Source organism: Pongo pygmaeus, chromosome Y (genome assembly GCF_028885625.2).
Source record: "Pongo pygmaeus isolate AG05252 chromosome Y, NHGRI_mPonPyg2-v2.0_pri, whole genome shotgun sequence".
NCBI classification, from domain to species: domain Eukaryota; kingdom Metazoa; phylum Chordata; class Mammalia; order Primates; family Hominidae; genus Pongo; species Pongo pygmaeus.
In genome coordinates, this window is record NC_072397.2 from 33,192,904 (window position 1) to 33,216,485 (window position 23,582).

Here is a 23,582-nt window from a genome sequence, read left to right on the forward strand (position 1 = left end):
CTGACCTCATAAAATGAGTTAGGGAGGATTCCCTCTTTTTCTATTGATTGGAATAGTTTCAGAAGGAATGGTACCAGCTCCTCCTTGTACCTCTGGTAGAATTCAGCTGTGAACCCATCTGGTCCTGGACTTTTTTTGGTTAGTAAGCTATTGATTATTGCCACAATTTCAGCTCCTGTTGTTGGTCTATTCAGAGATTCAACTTCTTCCTGGTTTAGTCTTGGGAGGGTGTAGGTGTCGAGGAATTTATCCATTTCTTCTAGATTTTCTAGTTTATTTGCGTAGAGGTGTTTGTAATATTCTCTGATGGTAGTTTGTATTTCTGTAGGATCGGTGGTGATATCCCCTTTATCATTTTTTATTGCATCTATTTGATTCTTCTCTCTTTTTTTCTTTATTAATCTTGCTAGCGGTCTATCAATTTTGTTGATCCTTTCAAAAAACCAGCTCCTGGATTCATTAATTTTTTGAAGGGTTTTTTGTGTCTCTATTTCCTTCAGTTCTGCTCTGATTTTAGTTATTTCTTGCCTTCTGCTAGCTTTTGAATGTGTTTGCTCTTGCTTTTCTAGTTCTTTTAATTGTGATGTTAGGGTGTCAATTTTGGATCTTTCCTGTTTTCTCTTGTGGGCATTTAGAGCTATAAATTTCCCTCTACACACTGCTTTGAATGCATCCCAGAGACTCTGGTATGTTGTGGCTTGGTTCTCGTTGGTTTCAAAGAACATCTTTGTTTCTGCCTTCATTTCGTTACATACCCAGTAGTCATTCAGGAGCAGGTTGTTCAGTTTCCACGTAGTTGAGCGGTTTTGAGTGAGATTCTTAATCCTGAGTTCTAGCTTGTTTGCACTGTGATCTGAGAGATAGTTTGTTATAATTTCTGTTCTTTTACATTTATTAAGGAGAGCTTTACTTCCAAGTATATGGTCAATTTTGGAATAGGTGTGGTGTGGTGCTGAAAAAATGTATATTCTGTTGATTTGGGGTGGAGAGTTCTGTAGATGTCTAATAGGTCCGCTTGGTTCAGAGCTGAATTCAATTCCTAGGTATCCTTGTTGATTTTCTGTTTCGTTGATCTGTCTAATGTTGACAGTGGGGTGTTAAAGTCTCCCATTATTAATGTGTGGGAGTCTAAGTCTCTTTGTAGGTCACTCAGGACTTGCTTTATGAAGCTGGGTGCTCCTGTATTGGGTGCATATACATTTCAGATAGTTAGCTCTTCTTGTTGAATTAATCCTTTTACCATTATGTAATGGCCTTCTTTGTCTCTTTTGATCTTTGTTGGTTTAAAGTCTGTTTTATCAGAGACTAGGATTGCAACCCCTGCCTTTTTTTGTTTTCCATTTGCTTGGTAGATCTTCCTCCATCCTTTTATTTTGAGCCTATGTGTGTCTCTGCCCATGAGATGTGTTTCCTGAATACAGCACACTGATGGGTCTTGTGTCTTTATCCAATTTGCCAGTCTGTGTCTTTTAATTGGAGCATTTAGTCCATTTTCATTTAAAGTTAATATTGTTATGTGTGAATCTGATCCTGTCATTATGATGTTAGCTGGTTATTTTGCTCATTAGTTGATGCAGTCTCTTCCTAGTCTTGATGGTCTTTACTTTTCGGTATGATTTTGCAGTGGCTGGTACTGGTTGTGCCTTTCCATGTTTAGCACTTCCTTCAGGAGCTCTTTTAGGGCAGGCCTGGTGGTGACAAAATCTCTAAGCATTTGCTTGTCTGTAAAGTATTTTATTTCTCCTTCGCTTATGAAGCTTAATTTGGCAGGATATGAAATTTTGGGTTGAAAATTCTTTTCTTTAAGAATGTTGAATATTGGCCCCCACTCTCTTCTTGCTTGTAGGGTTTCTGCCGAGAGATCCGCTGTTAGTCTGATGGGCTTCCCTTTGATGGTAACCCGACCTTTCTCTCTGGCTGCCCTTAACATTTTTTCCTTCATTTCAACTTTGGTGAATCTGACAATTATGTGTCTTGGAGTTGCTCTTCTCGAGGAGTATCTTTGTGGCATTCTCTGTATTTCCTGAATCTGAATGTTGGCCTGCCTTGCTAGATTGGGGAAGTTCTCCTGGATAATATCCTGCACAGTGTTCTCCAACTTGTTTCCATTCTCCCCGTCACTTTCAGGTACACCTATGAGACATAGATTTGGTCTTTTCACATAGTCCCACATTTCTTGGAGGCTTTGCTCATTTCTTTTTATTCTTTTTTCTCTAAACTTCCCTTCTCACTTCATTTCATTCATTTCATCTTCCAGGGCTGATACCCTTTCTTCCATTTGATCACATCAGCTCCTGAGGCTTCTGCATTCTTCACGTAGTTCTTGAGCCTTGGTTTTCAGCTCCATCAGCTCCTTTAAGCACTTCTCTGTATTGGTTATTCTAGTTATACATTCTTCTAAATATTTTTCAAAGTTTTCAACTTCTTTGCCTTTGGTTTGAATATCCTCCCGTAGCTCGGAGTAATTTGATCATCTGAAGCCTTCTTCTCAGGGGAGAGGAGCCAAGATGGCCAAACAGGAACAGCTCCAGTCTACAGCTCCCAGCATGAGCGACGCAGAAGACAGGTGATTTCTGCATTTCCATCTGAGGTACCGTGTTCATCTCACTAGGGAGTGCCAGACAGTGGGCGCAGGTCAGTGGGTGAGTGCACCATACGCCAGCCGAAGCAGGGGTGAGGCATTGCCTCACTCGGGAAGCCCAAGGGGTCAGGGAGTTCCCTTTCCAGGGGTGACAGATGACACCTGGAAAATCGGGCCACTCCCACCCAAATACTGTGCTTTTCCGACGGGCTTAGGAAACGGTGCCCCACGAGAGTATAGCCCGCACCTGGCTCAGAGGGTCCTACACCCACGGAGTCTCGCTGATTGCTAGCACAGGAGTCTGAGATCAAACAGCAAGTCTGCAGCGAGGCTGGAGGAGGGGCGCCCACCATTGCCCAGGCTCACTTTGGTAAACAAAGCAGCCTGGAAGCTTGAACTGGATGGAGCCCACCACAGCTCAAGGAGGCCTGCCTGCCTCTGTAGGCTCCACCTCTAGGGGCAGGGCACAGACAAACAAAAAGACAGCAGTAACATCTGCAGACTTAAATGTCCCTGTCTGACAGCTTTGAGGAGAGCAGTGGTTCTCCCAGCATGCAACTGGAGATCTGAGAATGGGCTGACTGCCTCCTCAAGTGGGTCCCTGACCCCTGAACCCTGGGCAGCCTAACTGGGAGGCACCCCCCCAGCAGGGGCAGACTGATACTTCACACGGCCGGCCAGGTACTCCAAAAGACCTGCAGCTGAGGGTCCTGTCTTTTAGAAGGAAAACTAACAGAAAGGACATCCACACCAAAAGCCCATCTGTACATCATCATCATCAAAGACCAAAAGTAGATAAAACCACAAAGATGGGGAAAAAACAAAGCAGAAAAACTGGAAACTCTAAAAAGCAGAGTACCTCTCCTCCTCCAAAGGAACGCAGTTCCTCACCAGCAACGGAACAAAGCTGGACGGAGAATGTCTTTCTCCTTTTTTTAAGGCTGTACAGTATATCTCCTTGTGTATATGTGCCACACTTTATCTGTTGCTGCATTGATGAGGACTTGGGTTGTTACTGTATCTTGGCTGTTATGAATAACACTGAGATGAATATAGAAGTGCAGATATCTCATTGACATGTTAATTTTGTAACCTTTGAGTAATATTTGGAAGTAGAGTAGCTGGATTATGTGGTAATTCTTATTTTTAATTTAATTGTATTTTTGAAAACTCAATTCTATGACCCCAAAAGCACAGACTACAAAAGCAAAACAAAAAACAATTGGATCACATTACATCAAACTAAAGTGTTTCTGCACCACAGAGGGAAAACGGTGAAAAGAAAATGTTCACTGATAATGTATATGCTATATTACAAACACTTATTAAATTAAAGATATAGGTTCCAAAAATGTACTAGGTGAAAAATGTATTATGATTATTTTTTCTGCTTAGTTTTTGGAGCCAGATGGAGTTTGGATTGTGTTTTGTTTAATAAGTTGTACAATTATATTTAAGAAAACAGAAATTATTAATGCATAGTGACATTAGAAAAATCAATTTTATTAGAAACTACTTCCAAGATTTTGTTGTTTATAATTTTTTATGAGTATCTTTATAAAGTCACACTCACCCTCTTTACTCGTTGTTCTGTGAAAGTATATATGGATATTGCATACTCGTTTATTGAACATATCTAACCCTTCTCCATGAGTGATAGTAATTCCTCAGCTGCTTACTTTTATTCTTTTAATGGAATTTTCTCCAGATGCTTACACAATATCACAGTGCTTCTAGATGATTTTCAGTATCTCCTGGCAATACTTTGCCTGACCACCTTGGTTGCAAATACTGACAGAAGAGGAGCATAAAGCCAATGGCTTATATGTAGGTTATGATGAGCTACACAGCAGTTACTGCATCACAAGATTTCAGTAAATTTTTCCTTCCAGAGAATCTAAATATCAATATTATTATCACATTTTCTAAAAACGGAAAGCTGTAGTGTAGGATTGTATGGCCCACCCCTGTCTCTTATCAGTTCCTCATTTGACAGCTGCAGTTTCACTGCTGACCAGCAGGGAGAATTGATGGCAGCATATAACTAGCCTGATTAAGATAGGCATCCGTAGTTACCCACCAAGCTGGAATTATTTTCTGTGTTGCTAGGAAGATGAGCTCCACTTTTCCAAAACTCCAGCCGTGGTGTCAACAATAACACAAAATATAAGATTAATAGAAAGTGTAAGCTCCCCTGTTTCAGAGATTCAGGGAAAAATGCCAGTCACTGCACATGAGATAATCACCAAGGAACGCCATATCATGACATAGATGAATTTTATCACCTGTAGCTTAAGGACAGCAAAGTCGTTGACAGAATGGATGGCCAGTATATTGCAGTGAATGGCACCTACACAACTGAGAAGAGGGAATATGTCATCAGCAATGCTATTAAAGATAAACATGAAAATGTTAGAGAATAATTTTCTTTAGTAATGGCCACTTTCTCTTTTAAACTTGCCATGTTAAGATATATTTCTCCCAACCCAGCTCCTTCAGAAAATAATTTACTTACAAAAAAGAAAAAAAAAATCTGTTATCTTTACATTATCAGGGATATAGTAAATATATGCATGCAAAACATATACTACACCTGGGAAAAACAAATAATAAGTGAATACACACATACCCAAATTTATAAACGTATATACACATTCCCTCAAAATAAAATAACTGGAACACAGGAAATTGGATAGAAACATTCATATCTGATGCTATAAGGTGTGAGAGCACCTAGAAAGAAGTCTCAATTAAGAACAAATAAAATTACCTGAACTAGATCTTGAAAAGGTAGTTTCTTTTTTAACAGAAAGTTAGAGTTTAAAGTAGGAAATTACAGTGTAATGGTGATAACAGGAAATCAGAAATAATCTGTGGAGTCCAAGAAAATTCTGGAAGTGGTGCTGCCAGATTTTGCTGAATGATGGAATACAAGGTGCTAGAGAAGTAGAAAAATTAAAAGTTTTAGAAATTAAGTGATATGTGTGGGCATGTTTTTGTTTGTGTGTATTTAGGTAATTTTATCAGAAAGTTTTTAAGAAGAAAATTAATTTAATTTTGACATTGTTATTCCAATAATTAGACTAATAGGCACAAGGAAGAAAACCAAAATTATGTAGTTGTTGAATAATCAGTTTAAAAAATCTTCTACTACATTCAGTTGAAAGAGTAAAAATTCATTTCATGTATACATGAGGGTTAAAATAACACAGTCTTCATACACAATGAAATGAAGCCAGAAAACAAAAAGAGGCCAAATAGTCTTTACTCATCTAAAGTAATTATTCATTTTCTAACACCATTTAGAAAATGAATATCAAGAGTCCATTTATTCCTTCAGGAATACCCAAAGAGAAACTCAAAAGCAATAACATTCTTAACTGCATTTATGAGAAATAAGACTGAATAAAAAGAAATGATCTAAAAGTTAAATTTTAGAAAGTAAATTTTAACTGGGTGTGATGACTTATACCTGTAACCCTAGCACTTTATCAGGCTGAGGTGAGTAGATCACTTGAGCCCAACAAAACAACAACAAAACACCAAAAATGTTAGCCAGCCATGGTGGCACTTTCCTGTAGTCTCAATTTTTCAGGAGATGGAGGTGGGAGGCTTGCCTGGGCAAAGGAAGTAGGCATAGTACATTTTGCCTTGGGACTTTTATTTGCCTGTCCCCTTACCCCAGCACTTTATGAGGTTGATACCCAGGGGTAATCATGTAGACCAACGCTGGCAACAGATAAGAAACTATGACCACAGCAGAATGGAGCTGAGTTCCAGTCAATATTCCTGCTGATTGACTACAGTAACCTCAGGCACCGAATAAAGGTCAGAGCGGAGACCATGGAAGCTACAGGCCTTGAGTGCACCCAGTGCTCAACTGTGTGATGCATGTGCAACTTGGCACTGAGTCAACTTTGTCAGTCAAATTACTCCAGACATGAAAGTCTGCTTATTAATATTTCCCTTCATGCTACCAGGGCTGAAGCTATCATAGACTACAAGACCTTAATTTCCTTCTTCTCCTTGCCATGAATCTCTGGACAGCCTTACTGTGGAAGAAGGCTTCCAAACAAAGACAAACTAAAACACTGAATTAGGCACCTACATCACTGCCCAGACATGGATGCATAGTCACAAGCATTAGGATCAATGAGAGAAATATGATATCATCAAGTGGTCAAAATAAAGCTCTGGTGGTGACTGATCCAAAATAGATGGGCATGGACACATGGCCTGACAAAGAATTCAAAATACTTGTTTTAAGACAATGCAGTGAACTTCATCAAAACACAGATAATTCTGAAATTTATCAGAGAAACTTACACGTGAGATTAAAAAAATGGGAGGAAAAAACAAACAGAAATCTTGAAGAAAAAAACACAACAAAATAAAAAATGCAATTGACATCAGTGACTATAGAAGTGGTCAAGCAGCAAAACTCAAAGACAGGTCAATTCAAAATGTATAGTCAGAGGAGAAAACATAAATAAGATTCATAAGATTAATGGGATAATCTCCAAAGAGCAAATGTATCAGACACTGGCATTCAAGAGTGTGGTAGAGCTGGGTGTGATGGCTCATGCCTGTATCCTCAGCACTTTGGGGGGCCAAGGTGGGTGGATCATATGTTGTCAGGAGTTTGAGAGTAGCCTGGACAATATGGTGAACTGGTTTATCTATCATAATAGAAAAATTAACCGGGTGTATTGTTGGACATCTGTAATCCCAGCTACTCAGAAAGCTGAGTCAGGAGAATCACTGGAATTCAGGAGAATCACTGGAACCGAGGAAGCTGATGTTGCAGTGAGCCAGAATCCCACCATTGCACTCCAACCTGAGAGACAAGAGCAAACCTCTATCTCAAAAAAAAAAGTATAAAAAAAAGTACAAAGCTTATTTGAAGAAATAATAACAGAAGCCTTCAAACTTAAAGAAAATATAAATGTTCTGCTGTAGGAATATCGAAGGCTTACAATCACATTCAATTGCAATAAAAATATCCCTACGATTTAATATTATCAAGCCACTAAACATCAAAGACAAAGAGAGGATACAGAATTAAGCAGCAGAAAAACCTAACATACTAAAACAGAAATTCATCTATATGAGTAATATATGCGTATATATAATACAAATGTTAATAGATCCACAGGAAGAAAAAAATGCAAGATAATACTGGAAAACTTCAGCACCTTACGTTCAGCAATGAATAGATAATGCAGACAGAATTTAATAAGTAAACATTGGATGAAAATGCCATGTAGAGAAAATGCTAAAAACAGTTATTGAACTATTCATCCAAGAGCTATAGAATAAACATTTTTCTCCACTGCATACATGAGACATCTTCCAGGATATATCATACATTAGGTAGAAAATCATATCTTAATGAATTTGGAAAAATCAAAGTCATATCAAGTATCTCTTCTGAAATCGTAATTTGTAAGTACATCAAAATTAAAAATGCTCCTGAATAACCAATGAGTCAGTGAAGACATTAAAGAGAAAACACCATATTTCTTGAGACAAAAATAGAAACACAGCACACCAAAACCTATGAGATTCAATCGAAGCAGTTTTAAGAGGGAAGTTATGGTAATAAATGCCTTCAACTACAAGAAGATATCAAATACACAACTTGATGTTTCAATGAAGGAATTAGAAAATAAAAATCTATACTCAAAAGTAAAAAAAATAAAAAAAACAAAAAAAAGAAACAAAAAAAAAACAAAGCCCCTAATAAAGGAAATCAGAGCCATAAAAGAGATACCATCACTGATACCCAGAAACAAATTAATAGTAAGAAATCAAATAAGCAATAAAAGGTCAACTATGAAAAAGAAGCCCAGGACCTGATGTATTCACTGCTGCATTCTACCTACCACAAAAAGAAACTACTGCTACTTTTTTTTTTAACCTAGTCAAAACATAAAACAAATAGGAAGATATGGGAACTGTTCCAACTCATTCCACTGGGATTGCATTATGCTCATTACAAAACCAGACAACGATACAAGAAAAAAAGAGAAAACTACGGGCCATTATATTTGAAAAACATAATATAAAAATCCTCAATAAAATACTGGGAAAATGACTTATAATGACCATTTAGAAAATCATTCACTGTGATCAAGTGAGATTACAGGGATGAAGGAATGGTTTAATACACTAGAATCATTAAATGTCATACATTATATCAACAAATTTAAGAACAAAATCTATGCAGTCATTTCAATAAGTGAAAAAAATTTTGACAAAATTCAATGTTTTCACAATAAAATCTCTTAACAAATTATGTGTGGAACAACTGTAAGTCAACACAACAAAAGACATAGACCCAAATAACCAGATAACGTCATATATAAAAAGCCTTAGCTAATATCACACTCAAAGGGAATTAAAAGTTGAAAGCTTTTCTTTGAAGATATAAAGGAAGACCAGGATGTTCATTTTCACTACTTCTATTAATGTAACAATAAAAGTCTTTAGCCAGAACAATTAGACAAAAGAAAGTAAGAAAAGCTACCCAAATTAGAAAAGAAGAAGTAAAGTTGTCCAGATATGCTAATGACATACTATGGAAATCCTTAAACACACAACTAAAAAGTAGTTAGAACTAATACAGAAGGTCAGTAAAGTCTCAGTTTACAAAATCAACATATAAAGTTGCATAGCATTTCCATACACTAACAGCAACATATCAAAAAACAAATGGTTAAGACCACAATCTCATTCACAATATGTATGGGGGATAAAATGGAGTAAATTTAACCAAGGAGATAAAAAAATCTGCATTCTGAAATCTATGAAACACTAACAAAATGTTAAAATGACATAAGTAAGTAGAAAGATATTTATGTTCATTGACTGGAAAAAGCAATATGGTTAAAATGTTTTTATGATCCAAAGAAGTGCACAAGTTGAGTGCAGTCTCTATCAAAACACCAATGGCATTTTTCACAGAAACTGAAAAAAAGACCTAAATAAATATGAAATCACAAAAATAAAACCGTGAATAGCCAAAGCTATCCTGAAGATGTCAATGGGGTTGGCGATTGAATCCACACAACTGGGATGTCACAATACTATAAACCAATACAATAGAACACAATGAGCAAAAATAAATCTACACCTGTATAGTCAACTGATATTCTGCAGAGGTGCCAAGAAAACAAAATGAGGAAATGTCAGTCTCTTCAATAAGTGGTGCTGGGAAAACAAGACAACTATATGCAGAAGAACATAATTAGAACCCTATCTCTCACCGAATACAAAAATTAACTCAAATGAATTAAAAAGCCAAGTGCAGTAGTGTGCCTCTATAATTTTAGCTACTGAGGGGTCCCAGCAGGGAGGATCACCTGAGCCTAACTGTCAAACTATAGAATGAAACACTTATGCCACTGCACTAGGTAATACAGTGAGGCCTGACCTATAAGAATATATATTTAAAAACATTTAAAATTAAAGATGTAATGACAACACCAATCTGTGAAACTAGTAGAATAAATCACAAAACACATTTAATGACCTTGGTCTGGGCAAGAATATTTTTTGGATAAGACTTCATAAACACAAGCCAAAAAAATTACACAAACAAAAAAATGAGGTTACATCATACTACAAAAATGACTTACAGAAAAATATAGAAATAAAATAAAATAAATCACCAGACTAATATAATGAGAGCAAATATTTGCAAACTGTCCATCAGACAAGGGGTTAATCAAAATGTACAAGGAAAGAAAAACAGATTCAAAAGAACAAGAAAATAATAACCCAATTAAAAATAAGTATCTTCTGTTTACCAAAGAATACATATACACAGCTAACAGGTGTAGTGTGTATGTGTGTGTGTGTGTCTGTGGCTGTGTGTGCACACACACTATATATAAATATCTCAGCATTTCTCATCATCACAGAATTTCAACCTCTACCTTCCAGGTTCAAGTGATTGTACTGCCTCAAACTCCTAAGTAGCTGGGATTACAGGAGCATGTCACCACACCCAGCTACTTTTGTATTTGTAGTAGGGGTGGTTTCTCCATGTCATCTAAGCTGGCCTCGAACTGCCACCCTCAGATGATCTGTATGCCTTGGCTTATAAAAGTGCTGGGATTAGAGGTGTGAGCCACCATGCTCAGCCTATTGCAAGAAATTTAAGAAATATATAAAATTTCTTAAATTAGCCTTGTAACAAAGAAGAAATTTGCCAGGCACAATGGCATATGCCTGTAATCCCAACACTTTGGGAGGCCAATGTGGGTGGATCACGAGGTCAGGAGCTTGAGACCATCCAGGCCAATATAGTGAAACCCTATCTCTACTAAAAACACAAAAATTAGCTGGGCTTGGTGGTGTGTGCCTGTAGTCCCAGCTATTTGGGAGGCTCAGGCAGGAGAACCCCTTGGACCTGGGACTTGAAAGTTTCTGGGAAGTGAGATCATGCCACTGCACTCCAGCCTGGGTGACAGACACTGTCTCCAAACAACAACAACTAAAGCAACAAAACTAGGTGTGTTTGTACTACATGAGGATTTATTGGTTCTTATATTTTCAGGTGTTTTATTTATCTGTTGAGTTTTCTGGCTAATGTATTGTTCATTTTTTTCTTGTTTCTGCCTAAATCCTTTTATTTCAGGAGACTCAGTCAATTAAACTTAAATTATCTCCAGGGTATGGCCCGAAATCACTTCATGCATTATCACTGATATTAATTCCTTGGCTTTGCAGGAGTGTTTATTGCCCTGCTAGTGTCACCAATTGCTCTAGCTATTATTAATTTTTATTTGCATAGAAGATTAAATCGTGAGATTGCACACTTTTGAAAGTGTTTATAAACTTCTGCACTTACCTTTTAAAGAAAAGTAACACTTATCCCCAGTGACACTTAATTCTATAAAATGTATATATTTTCTACATTCTAGTATGTTAGAAGTCTAAATGCATATCTGAATGAAATTAGTTCTTAGAAAATTTATAGTACTCATGAAAATCAGTATAGTAGCAGACAGAAATCATATGGAAATGAATTGTTTAGCTAATTTTGATATTCCAAGTCACAGCTCCAAATTTAGGATGACTAGAAAATCTACCACTAACATGTTAAATCACATGAGTTGGCAAATAAAACTTGTGAGATTATTTTTGAGCCATACTCTCTTCTCTCTCACTCTACCCTCATTCCTTAATTTAAGGTTGTATTCGTATCCTTCATTACTATTTTGAATGCCCGTTAGGCTGAATGAGAATAATAATAAAAGGAGCAGAAAAAAACCACTAACTAAATCCCATTTTCATTTTTTAAAAACTATCATCTTATGACTGATAAAAATTAAATAGGAAAATTTTCAAAATTGTGAAAGCTAAATAAAACTGAACAGGGATGCATTTCAGTTAGAGGAATGATGATTACCCCATCCTTAATCTTGTTAGTGAACTATTTGTATTCTATTTACTTGTTGGAAACAGAATGGGAGATATTTGTGTCACTTACCTCACTGTAGGTCCTAAAGGAAGAACGTGCCAAAAAAAGTAATGCAGCTTTATTTCTTCTAAAGTCTTTGCTGGAAAACATTAGGAAGCAAAGCTCATATGGGGTCTGTGCCCAAGGAACAATTTTTCTTCCAAAGATAAAACTCCTCCTGTAATTTATTTATCAGTCTCTTCAAACATGGTGTCCATTCTCAGCATGCTGCTAAATCAAACCCTTCTTGTCAGTGAATCCAGTATATTTCCATATCAAATCCAAACAGAAGAAAACAAGATTCTGTATAATTCACTATACATGGAAAATGTAAAAAGGTAAATATGGATCACTAATCACAATAAAAATACATATATCTGGTTTAGGAAATATTGAACCACGACTTGACATAATGCAGTCAATTAAAGCATTTGACATAATTTAGTCAGTATGTCAAATATCTTGACATATTATTTCTTTAGCAAACATTGTTTCAAGGAAATAGACAATAAAACTTCTATGAGGTCTTAACTACCTCTTAACAGCAAGATGATACTCCTCTCTTCAAGTAGTAAGAAGAAAGGGATATATTTCTCATAAGTTTTCTTTTTGTGCTCTGCAGCCAATGTCTGCAGCTGACATTGACTACAACAAAACGGCACAAGGTCTAAGCCAAATCCAACCATGACACTAAGAAAACTATCTAGCAGATATTTCTGATTTGGAAAGGAATACAAAATAGTGAGCCCTTTAAGTTCCACTTATTGTTAGATGTTAGTTATTTTGCATTTAAAATACTGTTTCTTGGCTTGATGCGCTGAAGTTTTTAATCAAGTAAAGTTTCAATTTAAATAGAATGGAAATCTGGACTTAGCATGGTTATAGAAGATGTAAATTCTGTTTTGTTGTGGGGCTGTGTGAAGCAGGTCATAATAGGTTCTTTCTAGACAAACTATCAGAGAAATTAATGATATATTGTGAAGGTCAATTAGTCATTATGGGTGGGAAGCAACATTCAACAGAAATGAATAGGAAGGAAGACAAAAGGCAACAGTACTTTTAATTCAAGTAAATATTGGAATGGAATTTAGGCAGAAAACTTTTCTGACTAAAAATTCTGTTAATATAATAAAAAGACAAGAAATGTGTAAGAGTACAACGCAAATTATTAGAGAGAGAACATGATATTTCCCCAGAAGATGCTGGTCATTTGTTAAAATATCAATGGGAAAAATAGACGTAGTAGTTTAAAAAATTGGGAGGGAAGAATCAAGAAGTTATCTATTTTATTTTTATTTGATAAGATGTTCATTTCCTGAACTTTCTTTGCATTGCTTTTATTCTCATAACTTACCATAAACATCCTTTCCTCCAATTTGTTAAGTTTTAGAGTAGAGTATTAAATTCCTCAACTTCTGTTGTTTGTTATTCTGATCTAAATCACACCTTTAAATACATGCATGTATTTATTCAAAGACAAAACCTTTATCACATTTTAAAATACATCCTCCTGGACCCAATCAATCAATGTGATTGATTTTTTCCTCTTTAGTGTAATTTATTTTATTCTCTTCTTCACTGCCCTGATTTCTTTATCACACATATATAAAAACTCCATATTTTACGATCCACAACAGAAACTGTCTCTTTTGGTACTGACATTTTTCTCTACTTTTAATTTTAACAGAGAAATTCTATTAGCTATTTTATTTCCATCAGTTCATATTCTGTCTCAGGTTTTATCCCACAACAATGAAGTCACAGTCCTTTCTCAAAGGCCATGAGTGACACCCTAACTGCTAAATTTAAAAGGTTACATTGAATTTCAGGTGAATATTTTTTCCTTTGATAATATGCTCTCATTTAAAAATTCCACTTACCTTACCAGTCAGGCCCTCTTCCCCAACAGTCTACCAAATATACTATACTTAAAATAATCACCTTTTTTTGTCAAATATAATATATATAATTTTTAATTTCTTGTCTTTGTTGTTTGTTTGTTTACTGAGACATGGTCTGTCTCTGTTGTCCAAGCTTGAGTGCAGTGGTGTGATCAAGAACTCACTGCAGCCTCAAACTCCCATGCTCAGGTGATATTTCCACATCAGCCTCCTGGTTGACTGTGACTACATGCCACCCAGTCTATCTAATTTTGGTAGAAACGGAGTCTCTCCCATGTATCCCAGTCTGCACTGGAGTTTCTAGGATCCAGCCATCTGCCTGCCTCAGGCTCCCAAAGTGCTAGCATTGGAGGTGCAATCCACCAGGCCTGGCCAAATATAAGTTACTTCTTAGTCACCCTCTTCCTTGAGCTATTCCTGATGAATTTGCTCTCAATCTCCCAGTTATCTCTTCCTGTAAGATGGATTTCTGAATGGTACTATGAATCCCAAATGGTTATCTCCAGCCAGCCTCTTACCAAAGACCAAATCATATATGACTGTGTTGCACATACTCATGTTTAACAGGCAATTTGATGTCAAGGCTATGCACTGAATTCAGATGCTCCTTCCAAACAACTTCCCCCAAGTGTATCACATTTCACCTGATAGTAATTACATCCTGTTGCAAAGGCCTAAAACTGTAAGATCATTCTTGACACTTTTCTTTTCATCTCCTCATTTCTATTAATCCTCAAATTCTGCATGTTTTCCTTTTAAAAGAGGTCCAGAACCTAACAACTTTTCCCTATTTTTCCTGCTGTCACCCAGATACAGGTTATCCACATTTCTCATCTGATTAACTCAGCCTCTTTACTGATCTCCCACCTTCCACTATTACAAGTATTACACTATTACCACTATTACAACTAGGTGAAGTATATCTCAGATACTATAAAATTAACCATTTTAAAGTACACATTCAGTGATTTGCAGGATATTCCCAATGTTATGCAACTATCACTATTATTTAAATATAGAATGTTGCCCTTACCTTAAAAAGTAACTCCACCTATGAGCATTCAATAGCAGCTTCCCTTTTTCCTAAGTTAAAACCATGGTCTTTATAATGTAACAAACAACCATATATTATTTTCTTCTCATTCTCTTTTGCATATCTTCTTCTACCATCCTCTTTCTTGTTCAGAGCCTCAGTATATACTATGACTTCAGCGGTTTTGTGCTCCTTGTTGTTTCAAGAAGTTTGCTCAAATCTCCTTTGAGCTTATACTATTCACCTGCTTATAAATGAACCCAAAATCCTTATCCTTCTTACATAAAAATAAAATCACTAGATGTTGTCATTACTTTCCACTAAAGTGAAAATGTAAGTTCCATCAGTACATGGATTTTTCTCTTTGCTCAGGTGAACCTGCATAAACAATAACTAATGCATTCACCGTTAATTTGATCTTTTCTTATTTTATTTTTTTTATTTTTGGCATGTGATTGGGATGTGATTAAATCTTGCTCTGTTGCTCAACCTGGAGTGGCAGGATATCAGTTCACTGCAACCTCTGCCTCTCGGGTTTGAGCAATTCTCCTGAGTCAGCCTCCTGAGTAGCTGGGACCTCAGGCACCTGCCAGCCCAATTGGCAGTGTTTTTTTTTTTTCTTTTTTTTGACATTTTTAACACACACTGAGTTTTGCCATGTTGGATAGCCTGGTCTAAAACTCCTGAAATTGAATGCAATATATTACATAGACAAAGCAATATCTAGTGAGTTTTTAAATTATAAAGCTGTTTTTGTTCATTAATAGTAGTTTACTTTGAAAGTCTATTTTCATTTAGAAAAAAATTATCTCATTTTTGTTTTGTTTGTTTTCGATCAACTAGTTTAATATTTTGTAGCCATCAGGTATATATTTAAATCATTTATGTCAGACAATATTAAATTAAAAATATATGCATTTCTTAAGTGTTCCCTTATACTTGGTGTTGGTCACTAAACTGAGTTTTATTGAATCATATGTTGAAAAATACTGAAAGCTTAGTGTAAAAAGAAGCCGAATTTAAGGGTACAAAGTGTTTATATTTAAAATGTATTCATGAGAAATATTTGAATAAACCAAGCCTTGAAGTTGCTTAATGTTATTTTATTTAAAGTCTAAGAGAAGTATGGCTTTAAAAATCATAATGTGAGAAGAGAAATTTTGAGTGAATTTTATTACTTCTAAATGTCCCCCTCTGTCCAACAAAGTAAGTAGTAATGTTCAAATCTTACACAGAACTGAAACTCAGGGTGGGAAGTCATATAAGTAAATTAACAAATGATAAAATTTAGTTCATTTCAAGAGAAAACTGGGGGTTAAGAATACAATTAACAACACATTCTGTACAGATATTTAATTGGAAAATGGTGAAATTGTATTTGTTTATGTTTTTATCTGTGTGAGTGTATTTTCTAGCAAATTGCAGAAGTTTCTAGACAAACTCACTGCTTAAAAGGTCAGATCTTTATTTGTCTTGAGGGATCTATGTAGAACGAAGAGTTTCCTTTATAAAAACACATATTTTGTTAATTTATTTACAGTTGCATTGACATAGTAAATGTATATAATCAAAAGATATTTTCTAAACAAAACATTTTTTAAAAAAACAAACAGATATAATGTCATTAAAATGTGGACCTAGGGGTTCTGTAGTTAAATATCGGTATAGTCACTTGAATTGTTGTTAATATCAAAATTTAAAATATTCCTTCCAAAATGGCTGTATTGATAAATGAGTTGTTGTTAATATTAATTTGTCACTTGATGGAAAGGAAAGTGAACAGAATTATTTTCTTACTACAAGCATTATTTTTCCTTCTTATCCCAGGTTGTGAGCACTTTTTGAGTGGGAATATCTGCTCCCTCTTATATCTCACCCACCAGAAAAACTTGTGGGACTCAAAAACACTGGTGCTACTTGTCATATGAATTCTGTGATCCAACAGCCACATATATATGCATATTATATATAATATATAAGCATCTATCATATATTATATAAATTATATATACATATCTATATATAATATATATAGTTTTATATATTATATATAGTTATAAATAATATATGTAACTATATATAATATAGTTTATTATTTTATATGTATAGTCTTATATATATATATTATATATATAAATAGTTTCCACCAGAAACAGTATTCTTGCAATTGAATGCATAGGTAAAAATATAGACAATGATTTTTCAAAGATGAGAAGCAGAACAATTAGGTAAATTCTAATTATTAATTACTATTACTTTGAAGATTTGGATAGCAGCTACTGCTTTCTCTCAGAAATTACTGTACTTTAAAAGAATTATGCCGGAAGTTCTTCTTCATAATATGGCTAAAATCTCTGAGATACTATGACTGACATATTTATTTTATCTGTTTCATAAGCTGTGCTTTTTAAAAATTCTCTCTATATTTTTCTCAAATGAGAACTTTTTCTGCTAAAGAAACCAATTTCTACTTCAAATTATGTTATGGGAACTTGTAAAAAATATTAGTTAAGAATTATCATCAAACTGCCTATGAAAAGTATTCATTTGAAAATAAAGCGGTAAAAAAGTTAGATCATAGTGGCAGGTGACCTATTTAAGATACACCTCCAAATCAGAGAATATGGGATATCTAAATTTTGGTAATGTTTATACTGAAGCTCTTTATTATAGTTATGATTTTTTTTTTACTTTTCTGTATAGATATTGATACAAACTAAATTTAAAAATTAGAATATTTTAAGTGTCGTAAATGGTTCTCCTACAATTTCTTCATTTTTTTCCTTTAAGTGGGCAGAAATCATGTGTCTTTCAGCTACTAGTTTCTCATCACTTATCATTTATAGGATTACAAAATGCACACTTTCTTTCTCTTTGCTAGATCCAGTAAATTATATCATCCAAGCATCACAGTCGTGGTAGCTTTACTTTTATTAGTCTTCATATGGGATGTTCACCAATACTTGGTTAACAGCCACTATTGGAAGAAAAATTGTAATGTAAGTTCTTGTACTATATCCCGTATGACCCGTAGGGTGTTGAATTTAACACATATAGCGATGTTTAGTCATACCAGCAAGAAGCAAATGAAATAGGCAGAATATAAAATTGCAAATTAGATATCTTACTTTTGGACTTGGTTGCTTGTGCTTTATGTTGTCTTGGCAACGTACTGTGGCACGTATATCTGCCTTGTTTCTTTTTCTTTTTTTTTATTATTATACTTTAAATTTTAGGGTACTTGTGCACAATGTGGACGTTAATTACATATGTATACATGTGTCATGCTGGTGTGCTGCACCCATTAACTCAAAATTTAGCATTAGGTATATCTCCTAATGCTATCCCTTCCCCCTTCCCCCACCCCACAACAGTCCCCAGAGTGTGATGTTCCCCTTCCAGTGTCCATGTGTTCTCATTGTTCAATTCTCTTTGTCTATGCAATCAGCTTCTCCAAAGCAGGAAGTGGGTATTGTTTCTTTCTTTGTCACAAACCTAAGACACAATTAAAAGCATGCAGAAGTGTCTTAGATACTTGAAATACAAACTGTATTTTGCTTTATGGCTATAACCATGCTTTGACTTTTGGAGCTTCTGTCTATGCTCGCCTTCCATCCACACCTGAGGTTAATAGGTACATTTATTGAGTGTTAATAATTCTGATTTAATCATGTAAATAATCTTATGTTATTTGGAAAATGCATTATTCTCAAAAGAAGATACTGAATCCTAGAAAGACTAAGTAACTTATTCCTCAAAATGTACTTATTTCCCCAAAGTTACTCATGGCAGAAGACTCACTTGTCTTTACTCCTGCCTACTTGACCAAACTTTACTATATTACGTCCAGTGTACATTATTATTTTATTGCTCTTTTATAATAACTTTTATGTCAACTCAGTTATAATAGCCCATGTTTGAAATAAGCAATAATCATAAAAATTAAAAAATAAATTAAGTGCTTTTAAAATGAGGAGTATAAACAGCATATCATTTTATTCATTAACTTTTGGTATTTGTTGTAACTTCTGCCCTTGTATTTATAAATTTAAATTAGTGCATTACTGATTTCTTTTGGTCTTTAAGTAAGACAGGAGATAGAAAACAGCACAATGTTAGTGTCCTAAGATGGCTTCAAGACATCTTTGTTCATTTAGCTGTTTACAAACTACAGTCCTATATACCCAAGGAATTTTGGTAACAGTTAAGGTAAATTTTAAGTAAGTGACTATTTCAGTTTTATAAAAACCTCAATATAATAACTAAACATTACTCAGAAAAAGGCTTCATATAAGGGACTTATGTTAAGTCAAAGGTAACATAAAAGACAAGGATTGCGTGGTTTTATTCATATGTGAGAAATAACAAAGTTGATCTCATGGAGGTAGAGAATAGAATGACAGATTATCATAGGCTGTGAAAGATATTGAGCAAACAAATAAGTGAGTGAGTTGATGGGTAAAAATACAGTTAGAAGGAATAGGATCTAAAGTTTGATTGTATAGGAAGGAGAATATTGATATGAATAATTTATTATAGATTTCAAAATAACTAGAAGTTTAGATGTGGAAAGTTGTTTAAACAAATATGTCATAAATGTCCCAAATTATTAATATAGAAATTACCAATATGCTATTTAAAAATTTGATCATAACTCATTGTGTGCATGCATAAAAATGATAGTTCTACTTTGTAAATATGTAAAATTATAATTTACTAATTTAAAAACCAATAAATTATGGTATATTTAAATAAGAAATTTCACTACATCTGACCACTTCTGAATGGTAAAATGCTCTTTCTCTGTACACATTGGGTCTTTGTGATCCAAATTCTGGTTTTAGAAGTACTTTCAACATGTTCTTGGGCAGATGGAGGTCATGGCAGAAAGCCTACACATGCTTTAGCATGAGCTGGAAATTGTGGTCCAGGGCACTCCTGGATGCCATGAAACAATATGCACCATTGGATAGATAATTACTAGCTTGTCTTGCCTTGGTGTTGAGACTGCTTCTTTGACTGAAGATCATATAATAATTATAAATCTTGCAACACCTATAATGTGTTGGGCAAATTAAGGAAATAATCTAATGAGGAAGTGCTCAGAAGACTTCAAAAATGCCATAAAAGATGGCCTTATAGGGTAAAATGTTACCAGGGAAGGAGATGCTCATCCTGTTCAAGAGCAAGTAGTCTGGTAGTTTCTAGCATCAAGTTTGGAACCACCTCAGGATTACTGGATCTCACTCTTAGATGGGCAATGCCCTTTAAAAAGCTCCTGATTAACAACAACAACATGCTTGGTTGATGAATGGAAGTTTCAAGGTGGATGAACAATGTCCTATTGGCAGGCTTTCATAGAGAACAGAAATGTAAAGACAAATTGAAGATGGAATGAGCAAATTAGCTCAATGATTAAACTGCATGCTGTTTTTTTTAAATGAATGATTAAAAACATTAAACCATTAATTTATAGAGGCAAATATTTGAATTCATTAGTAGTAAGTAGTAGTCAATATTCTGGCCATTTGAACAATAGAAAACTGGACTTTCAAGCAGATAGCAGTATGTGACACATGGACTTTCAATGGGCTGAGTCACATCCTGGAATCTGCTTAATAGTAATAATTTAAGTGGTACATTAAAGAAGGATATGTTGACTTCCATTTGAAGAATCCTCTCCAGGATGATTGGGAGGTTATTAGAACCTGGACAACATGATGCAATCACTTGAGGTAGCAAACTTATAGAGATGCTGCAGTAATGCAGAGATAAGATTAATCTACACATATTTCTCTTACACTCTCTAAGGGACAGAAATTCCAGAATCAAAGTCTAGGCCAGAAGAGAAACATAGACTGCAAACAGCAATAGGCCAAATAGGAAGGGCCATAACATAGTTGGATTACAATGTACCAATATCAGTAGACCTGATGGTATATTTATAGGTCTTGACAAATGTAGATTGTATTTTGCATTCATAGTGGTTGATGCTACTGCTTATGTACTATAAAAAATTAAAAACATAGTATATTCTAACCAATCTGAACAAATTGCTGTTCCTCAAGCTATGCAACACACTTCATATTGTATTGTTTCCCACAATGGGCATTGAGATATTAAATCAAATAAAAAATTATATGAATTATTTAAAATGAGAAGGTTCTTATATCTTCAGTAAACCCTACATCTAACAACAAAAGCTTTAACATAATATAGAAATAAACTAGGAGACTTACTGCTTTCAAGGAAAATTGTGACTGGCTAGCAAAGCAGTCAGAAATCTTGGCGCAAAGGTACTTGAAGGTACTGTGGATTCTGATAATATGCACTTCACTGGGATTAGATGAAACCAAATTTTAGAAGCATCACTTAATAAATTCTACCACAAAAGTGCCCCAAGCACAAAAATGTAATCTACTATGCTCCACACATTGTGACATATGAAAATTGTTTATATTGGTTTTAATATTTCAGACATTCTATTAAAAATATGTCCATAATCTTTATCTCAACAAGAAATTAAACTATTAAACATTAAATGGGAAGAACGTGTACCATGAAAATCTACTTGTTTTTACATTTTCCCCCACTTTGTATTGTTTCTGGTGATAAAAAATAAGGTTTCTGAGCAATACAGCTGTTATTCTGGGCAACTGCTGTAATTTAGGTAATTTCATCCCTTGGCTACATGAACTTGATGAGAAGTCATGCTATATGTTACAGCACAAGACAGGCTTTAAATGATTAACCTGGCCTGGTGCAATGACTCAGCACCTGTAATCCCAGGACTTTGAGAGACCGAGGTGGGTGGATTGTGAGTTCAGGAGATCCAGACCACCCTGGCTAACACAGTGAAACACGGTCTCTACCAAAAATACAGATGCATGCCTGTAATCCCAGCTACTTCGGAGGATGAGACAGGAGAATCACTTGAACTCCGCAGGTGGAAGTCATAGTGAGCCAAGATCACAGCCATTACACTCCAGCCCGGGCAACAATGTGAAACTCTATCAAAAGAGCAAACAAAAGAAAAGAAGAAAGGGAGAAAGAAAGAAAGAAAGAAAGAAAGAAAGAAAGAAAGAAAGAAAGAAAGAAAGAAAGAAAGAAAGAAAGAAGGAAGGAAAGAAGGAAAGACAGAAAGAAAAAGAAAGAAAGGAACAGAAATGGAAAGGGAAAGGAAGAAAAGAGGGAAGAAAAGAGAAAAGAGAAAAGAAAACTGCATTACTCACATTGTGGCTAATCTTCCCAGAATATTTTAACACAAATATTTGTTTTAAATTAGAAGAGCTCATAAATTGATTCTATATATATTTTGCTCATTATTTGTTTTTTACAGTAAATTTTGTATTAAAGTTGGTAAAATTGTTAAGTTTTACTGCCACTGGAATTTGAGAAAGACTAAATAAATTACTTTATGCTCTTACTGAAATATCACACATTTTTATGAACTAGGACAAGGTTGTACCTAATTACAAAGAAAATATCACAAGGGTAAAATAAAACATGACCCTACTTAAACTATTCTTCTTCCAATCATCTTGCCAAAGCTGTCCTAGAAATTTTTTTTTTAAATTTTCAGTCACAGCTGATGTGTTACAAAATATGTAATAAAATAATAATTGAAGACAATATAAGTAAATCATCAAAATGAGTTTTCAAAAAGAAAATTGTTATTATTATTTAGCCTGTTGATACATAGCACCTGTTGAATGAGGATATAATGGAGCATCTTCTGTTGGGGAGGTCTTATGCCCATCTAAACATCGTGGTCAACTGTCTCCAAATTATAAATATTTAAAAAGATTGACAGTTTGATTATAAAAGTAACTTTATACCTTATATTTTATTTTCTTCATTAGAATAAACTCAAGAAATGCAAGAAAGCTGATATGTATAACATTTTTACAATTCCTGCAAATGATTTAGAATTTAGGAAAAAATCTGAATTATTTTAGCTACATAATTTTTAGGCCATTTCACACAAGTTGCTTCCAAAAGGAAACTACTTTTTAAGAACAAACAAACCAATTCTAATCATTTCACAAAATAAATATTTTTAAGGGCAATGTTAATACACAAACATTGGCTTATGCATTTAAAAATTACTTTTCTTTTTCCCAGATTTATCTGCTGCCTTTTGGAGGCTTCCCCCAGACACCTCATCTGGACAAAGTTCTCAAGCATTTGCAAGAGTCATCCTAGCACTATGTGATCTTTCTAAGAAATAACCATTTGATGTTTTATTGTTTTGTACTGGAGGTCACCAATTTTTGTAGGCATATAGAATTGTTTCCAGTATATGGTTTTCTTTCCATTTTCTATATCCACTAAATGACTCAATTTTCTTTTCTCTCTTTTTTTTTTTTCCCATGTGAAAGCACAAACACAGTCCTTCACTTCTGCAAATTATGCAGCTGAGTTTCCCACATTCGGGGAAATCTCATGTGTCAGCACATCTAGAGTGCCATAGATCGGCCTTTCCCTTGGAAAGCCACCTTCGTGATCATGGTATTTTCTCTGGCAGGGAAGTATCCATTTTCTTTTTAATACTTCCATTAGCCTTTGAAAGAAAATACAAATATAAATGTAATAGAA

At 34.8% G+C, this 23,582-nt stretch overlaps 1 non-coding gene across 1 annotated transcript; it reads right to left on the reverse strand.

Annotated features, from left to right (window-relative positions):
• Nucleotides 1-23,359: 23,359 nt before the first annotated feature.
• Nucleotides 23,360-23,519, reverse strand: LOC129026010 (U1 spliceosomal RNA). The gene has a single exon (XR_008497395.1). It is a non-coding gene; the product is annotated as a U1 spliceosomal RNA (small nuclear RNA).
• Nucleotides 23,520-23,582: the final 63 nt, after the last annotated feature.